Source organism: Actinia tenebrosa, unplaced genomic scaffold (genome assembly GCF_029948245.1).
Source record: "Actinia tenebrosa isolate PJP-AT-01 unplaced genomic scaffold, QUT_ActTen_1.0 PGA_scaffold10__47_contigs__length_13832649, whole genome shotgun sequence".
Classification (NCBI taxonomy): Eukaryota; Metazoa; Cnidaria; class Anthozoa; order Actiniaria; family Actiniidae; genus Actinia; species Actinia tenebrosa.
The window spans coordinates 167,904-175,577 of record NW_028292570.1 but is presented as its reverse complement, the minus strand read 5'-3'; positions in this window follow the sequence as shown (position 1 = coordinate 175,577).

Genomic DNA, 7,674 nt, shown 5'->3' with positions numbered 1-7,674 from the left:
ATATCTCTCACTACCTGGAACACAATCAATATATTGTTTTTCTTTTACACAATATGTTTGAACCATTTTATATATAATATCATTATACTATTATACTATTTTATGAGCAAAGCGTTGTATGAGTACTTCATTCATTAGGGTTGGTTTTAACTGGAAGTCTAACAAGATGTCAATAGGTTGTCTACCCTTCGAACGTTCTAGGATGTAGAATATACAATAATACCCACACATAATGCTGTCCATATCTTGGATCTGCGAACTATTATATTCTATTTGTTTGTTACTAGTTTTCATGAATTTAATAACGTCTTCTGGTGGTGGTAACCCAAATGAGTCAAAATATTCAATATATTTATTATCATGGCTGTTATACATACACACCCAATGAGTACCGTCGCCCGCAAAATAATCTTGAATATTAATTACTGCACATTCGTCCTTATTAATTTTATAAGGTAGCATATCTTTACTGTAAGCACCAATATAGTTAACAATTTCTAGTTTTTTCATAACGTTATCAATATCAATGTTGCTCAATGGTTTTAATACAGGTTTTACCATGTTCCGATAAATGGAGGCGGGCGCCTTAATATTGTTCCCGGAAGTACTAGCCCTTCTCCTTTCTTCTTTCTTCGAGGCTTTTTTTTTACTCCCATACCAACGCTAGGTCTAGTCCCTGGTAAAACAACCCCTTTACCAAAAATACCTCCAAGCAGATTAGGAAGCAAAGAAGCCGCCAAACCACCCAATAGAGCTCCGAGAAATCCTCCTTGTCTTGATAGTTGTGTTTTAGATAGCTTGATGTCGACACCAACACCTTTTGATTTAGCTTTATGGATTTTATTTATCTGTTGCTTTGTTAGACGAAGTTTATCACTACCTTGATAGTCGCCCGCTGATAATCTAATTGTGGTAGATGTTTTGTTTTTGACAGCTGAAGCTATTTTACGCTTTTGGGTCTCAGACAACTTTAATGATGTTTCTACATAATTCGTCGGCATTTATATATAATATCGTTATACAATATTATTCATATCTTACTACCATAAAAACTGGGTACCTGACCTGTAGGTCTTTTTGTCTTAACTATTTATAAAATTGCTCCAAGTATTGGTATGTTTTTAAAAGGTGAATTAGATCCTAAAATGAGTCCTTTGCCCTTTTTTGGTCTACCTCGTTTTCTCGGCCTTCTCATGCCAGATCCGAGAGCTGTTACAATTTGATTCTTCTGTGCGTCAGACAAGTATCCTTTATACTGAACTAGTTTATCAACTTTTGATTGTGGAAATAATCCTTTACCCTGAACCGCTTTATTGGTAGCACCACTAATAGCACCACTTGCTGCAGCAATTCCAAGAGCTGGTAATACCTTTTTTAATAGAAATGGTGCTACCATTTTCACCAAGTTGCCCAGTCCACCAAGAAACCCATCCTGTTTTGATACTTGTGTTTTACTAAGTTTAAGAGATACGTTTTTCATATTCTTTCTCGCTACCACCACTTTCTTATGTTGTGCTTTAGTTAATCCTAGATGATCATTTCCAGATAGTTGTTTACCACTCAACGTAATAGCGACTGGTTTCTTATTAATGTAAGCATTTTTAATGGATTCTTTCTGAGATTCGGTTAAGCTCAATCCTGTCCTAATATAACTCATTTTCTATATGATATTGTTACATAATATTTACACGATTACATTCATTTTACCAGACAATCCCTGAAGCGTCATATGTCTGTCGCTTAAAACGACAGCATACACGTAATACGGCACGTTAGCATCTCCAGCAATGTTTCTGAAATTACCTCCAAGCGTGAACTTTACTTCGATGTCAGCCATACTTGTCTTCAACTGCTCTGAATGCTTACTAACATCAAAATGATGGATGGGATACAATGTAGCCCAATCCTCAACAGATAGCTGAGAACCGGTGTCAGTATCTTGATATTTGTTGACGGCGTCCATAAACATCAGGTACGATCTACTGTAATTCCTATTAGCTGGAGTGAAGTCACACGCTACCTCTCTTTCTGGATATTGTACACTATTAATGTTCACACTGATTTTCGTCAGACCTCCGTTATCGAAGACCATATTGTTGACGTTCTGTCCATCATTTCCTGGATGACGATCACTGGACTGTAGAGCAATGAAGACATGTCTAGGTAGCTGGCTGCCTGATTGGGTTGTTATTCGTCAGGTTGGACTTGTTTCAACAGCCTGAAACATTGTTCTGTACACACGTACTTGTTCAAAATACAGATCCCTAATGTATCCACTCACTAGTTTGACATCGAGGGAAGATTGTATTTCTAACGAGGGAATAACCTTGGGCATCCACAGCGATAAATGGTTGATGTTGAACTTACCAACGCCTGCAGCAGCAGTTTTCATAATGTAATTGTTTGCTGAAGCTCTCGTTAGGAGAAGTGTATGTTTTACTCCCCTAAAAACAGTAGTTACATCCTTACAAAATCCGAAGACTTGTGATAGTGGTAGAAGCAGTGATATTTGTTTGGCTCCTGTTGTGACAGCATGTCTAGCTGTAAAACCTAGATTAGCGGTCTGATTAGCATTGTAGGTAGTAATCACAGTATTAAGACCCTCCCGTACAGCTGCAGCGTTTGCATCATCAGCAACAACCACTTGATTGACTTTCAAAGTTGGTGTTCCTGCTGATGTATCCCTAAACCATAGCATATTACTTCCTGTGGAACGTGAATAGTCATCAGAGAACATAACCGTGTTCAAAATTGTGCTTGCTTCTGGTAGGTAGTCGTTCAAACTCTCCACTGTTTGGTTATTAATTTGATATTGAGCGCTTGAAAACAACGACCATGCATTATTAACAAGGGACACAACATCTGTTGCAGCATAATCAACGTTTGCATTTGTTTGCAGCTTACCACGGATCTCTAGCATAGCTTTATGAGGAAGCAAGTATACATCTTCATCTCTCGCTTCAATGATCCTCTGACCATCTTTATTCATGTCGTTAGAGTCTCTTGGAAGGTACTCGATGTACTCAAATTTAGTAGTTGAATTATCGATTACATTCGTGTCGTCAAATTGAAAATATGGGCTAATTACCTCTGTCATATATATTATATGATTATACAAAAATTACAACCGTTTCATACCACTTCCAGCGATAATATTTGATAGAATAGCTCTTGAGCGGTCATTTAGCACTTTCCTAACCTCTGGATTTGATGAAACGTCTCTAACACCTTGCTTGACTTTTTGGAGAATTGCTTTGGTACCTACATCAACAGCCTTCTGTTTTATGAATGGAATAGCTTTTGTAATAGCAGGTTTTAACAGTTTATTTTTTAAAGCAGTAACAGGTCTTGTTATTATTTTACTAGCTGTTGAAAGCGTACCCTTTGCTTTATGAAACACATTACCAATAAGGTTGCCACCAATAACCTTTCTTTTAACGTATCGTTCTCTTGTTAATAGCATATATATATTATAGTTACACAATTTCACTAAGATGATTGTAATACGTGACTCTCTCATTATTCACATTTATCAAATTACCAGCTTGATCTCTTAGTGAGAATGATATACTGTTGATTAATCCTCTTTTTGATATATTCATGTTGAACCGTTGGTTAGGATGTATATTTATGAGATAGCCCGGGGGCACGGATGGGGTGAATGAAAATATAACGGAACTCGTGCTGCCATTGATATAACTATCCGTAACCAAATCACAATGTATCTGAATAGTATCAACATCCGTTATCTGCACAATTGTATCACTGTTATGAAATCCATCACCTTGTATTATCTTAGAGGTGAATCCAAGAATTGTCCTAAAACCGTTATTAATAGTGAAATCCACCTTATAACCATTTTGTAGTTCAATCATAGACTTCAGTGTGTTGAAATTAGGTATGATATCAACATAGTACTTACTGTTAACACTATCCCAATCTCCGTTTTGCTTCATAAGGTGCTTCAAAGTTTTATCAACATCGGCTATGTTGTATGCGCCTGGTGATAATGTTAATATCTTCCAAGTCGTTCCATTGTAATATTTAAATTTGTCGTTTTCACTTGTTATGTTGTACCAAGAATACCACATAGATGCATTTATCAAAGAAACCTGGTAATTTCTTGCACTGTCTAGCTCTAACGGAGGATTAAAATATGTTGTGAAGTTTTCAGATGAACAATAACCTTTCTTATTATCGAAGAATAATGTAGTTTGCATTATATACTAATTAGTTACACAATTTCTAATTCATGGAATTGTTACGTTCATACTCGACGTCTCAAAGTCTATCACCAATATTTTTGAGCTAGTATCTGTATTGCCGGATATGTGAACCAGTCTAAACAACCTCGATGCTATACCTACTTGGTTTACTGGAAAAACCTTGGCTCTCTTAATACCTTCAGTCCATTCAAAAGCTGCAGAATACGAGTACACGCCAGTTATTTCATTAAAGCACCCAATCTTCCACATCCCATGACTAATGTTCTTGTCCTGCATGAGTACGAAGTAATCGATGTGAACCAATGTTGTAAAATCAATCTGTAAGTACTTCTGTCCATTTCCAACAAACTCATTAGAGAACCTCCATCCATCTACTTGTTCTAAGTCGTTACTATCGCTTAATAGATTTTGTTTCTTGAGACCAGATGGATCTCGAAAATTACCGTGGACATAAATGGAATGCGTCCTATCTCCAGATTCAAATGACCTATAACGGGGCACATGTATTATGGATTTTTGTTGATCAACATATTCTCTCGTAGCCATACCTTCATCATCCATTATACCACTATTAACAAAGTTGTTGTCTCCAATCAATCCATAAACGTATATAGCTATAGGAAGTTCCTTACTACCCTGATGATTTAGACGGAAGTTAATACTGACATTATTAGTCATCCCAGTCTTCATCTTGAAGGTAAGTCTAAACCCAGTACCGTTCTCCCATTTAAACGAGGATATATCTTCCTTTTTAGAGCAATTATTGCACGTAACATTGGCGACTGGATGAATAGCCGCATTAGATATCAACTCGAGAGCCATCGTATACCATGTGTCCACACTTAGCTTATTCATCAGGCTTAGAGTGTACACGGTGTTGTTGGTGCAAGTCATTATAATGTGTTTGGCGTGTCTATGTATCCTATTCGTAACTGGATTGGTCGACGTTACTAGAAATTCTGACCCACTGATAGGGGTTGTCCATAATCCAGGATCCATCACAAAACCAAACCAGTTCGCACTTCCTATCGCTTCTATATCTTGAGTGTCGCCCTTAGCTCCCTTCAGCGAATCTAATTGTTGTTTCGTAAAGTCTGAATATGTAAATGGATCGCCTTTTGCTCCCTTCAATGAATCTAATTGTTGTTTCGTAAAGTCTGAATATGTAAATGGATCGCCTTTATGACCACGTTGGCCTACAGTTTGCTCTCCTATATTCTCATAAAGTGTTCCAAAAATTGAATTGGTCATCTATATTTATATATGTATATTATATATGGAAATAATCAACTTTGACGATAGCAAACAAGAAAGTAAGCCAAAACATCACTTTCTATTACCAGATTGTCATTATATGTTGGTTGGTGGTACAGGCCAAGGAAAGACAAATCTGCTTACTAACATGTTATTAAAATGGATGAATTATGATTCTTGTAAAATATATACGTTAAACCCGCAACAAGATAAATATCAGCTGATACAAGAATTTCATGATATTATCAATGAGGAGGATATTTGTAAGACTGAATTATGTGACCCAGAAGATATTACACCTGTTGAAGAACTAGATGATGGCACTAACAAGGTCATTGTATTTGACGACATCAAGATCGATAACAAAAATATGAATAATGTTAAGGAATACTTCTCCTTATCTAGAAATAAAAATTGCAATTGCATCTACTTATGTCAAAGCTATTATGATGTGCCAAAATATATTCGACGTAACACAAAATGCTTCGTCCTATTTGGTGGATTAGATAATAAGGACGTTCGACATATAGCAGATGATAATTGCAAAAACATAAGTAGGAAGCAATTCGAAGATATATATCGAGGAGCCACAATTGAACCATTCGACTTCATGATTTTGGATAAGACTTCTAAGCACATCCCCGAGATGTATAGAAAAAACTTTGATGGTTTCTATGTAGCTAATACGTAGTTACGTCTCGTTAGAGGAGAAACGGCCTTGGTTTCCGTGTGATTTATATATGATTTCAAAAAGTTACGCTAAGTTAGAGTAAAAATTATATAACTAATATGTATATATGTCGTTCAAAACTGTTAAATCAGTAGAAGATAGAGCAAATTTAATTAATACGTTCTTAAAAAATAGGCAAATCTTAAAACAACGATTACTTGATAAAAAGTTAGGTGATCAAGCGTTACAAGAAGCTGGTGAAAAGCTATATCAACCAGTCACAACATCTGTTAAAAAAGCACAGGAAGCAGCTGACAAGAAACAAGAGAAAGTGATCGAACAGCTACAGGAAAATCAAGAAAATATCGCTGGAGCGATCGATACGCTATCTGAAGCCATTTCAACACAAGGATCTACTAAAGGTATAGAATCATGGATTGGCAAACAACCATCACATTACGATCCAATTGAGGAAGAGGATGAAGGAGCTGTTGGTGGTGTTGAAAAGAAGGAAAAAACATTTTTGGGTATAAGGGATTCCAACAGAATTGAAAAATCTGGTTTTGACCCAACACTTACAACCCTACCATCGAATTATTCTATTAATAAGAAAATCAAAGAACTAAATATGGGTATTAAGAGTACAACTTCGCTGAGTACAAGATCACGCCTAACAAACGAAAAAGCAGCACTACAAAAATATAAAAAGGTAGTAGCAGATATTAGAACAAAAACAGCTGAAGAACCAAAATCTAAAGAGGATGAAGCTGCTATTATGAATTGGAAACCCACCGTCCATGAAGAGAATACTATTACATTTGTACCAGATGAGGAAGTTTTAGAGACGCCCAAATCATCTAAGACTAAAACAAGTGGCACAGGTCTAAAAATAGGATCTGACTATATGTTCGGAAATTTGTATATTGACCCCACCAAACTACTAGAAATGAGATTGGAGGCATACAAGAATGGGAAAAAAGTATTAAGCCATAAAATTAATCATTCCTTTATAGAGCTGTTAACAAAACGGTACAATCCTAGAAGACAATACACTGATAATGCACAAACCATATTCAACAAACTGATTGAGCTATCTGGTATATCACCATATACATCAAAAAGTGGCAAGATCGGTTTAGGAAAGAAATCAGGTGGTTGTAATAAAGGTAAGATAAAATATTATAATAACCCAAACGAGCTATGTGAAAGGTTAGAACTGATACAAGCATCCAAAGATGCGGGGAACAATAGTAAGGAGCTTTCTAATGAAGCTGTTGAGATACTTGATAAGCTTTCTAATGATGGTTTGATTAATAATAGGGAATATCAACATATGTACCAACAATTTATGTAACATACTAATATAACAAAATATGGTTAAGACAAAAGATAAGATTTTCAATTTTAATCACATAGACACAAATCTGAGTGAGGTGGACGTCGAAATGTTAAGAAAGTTATACGCGCACTACCATAAAAAAATGTTTCTGTTACGAACAAGCATACAAGCGATTCAAAAGGGTT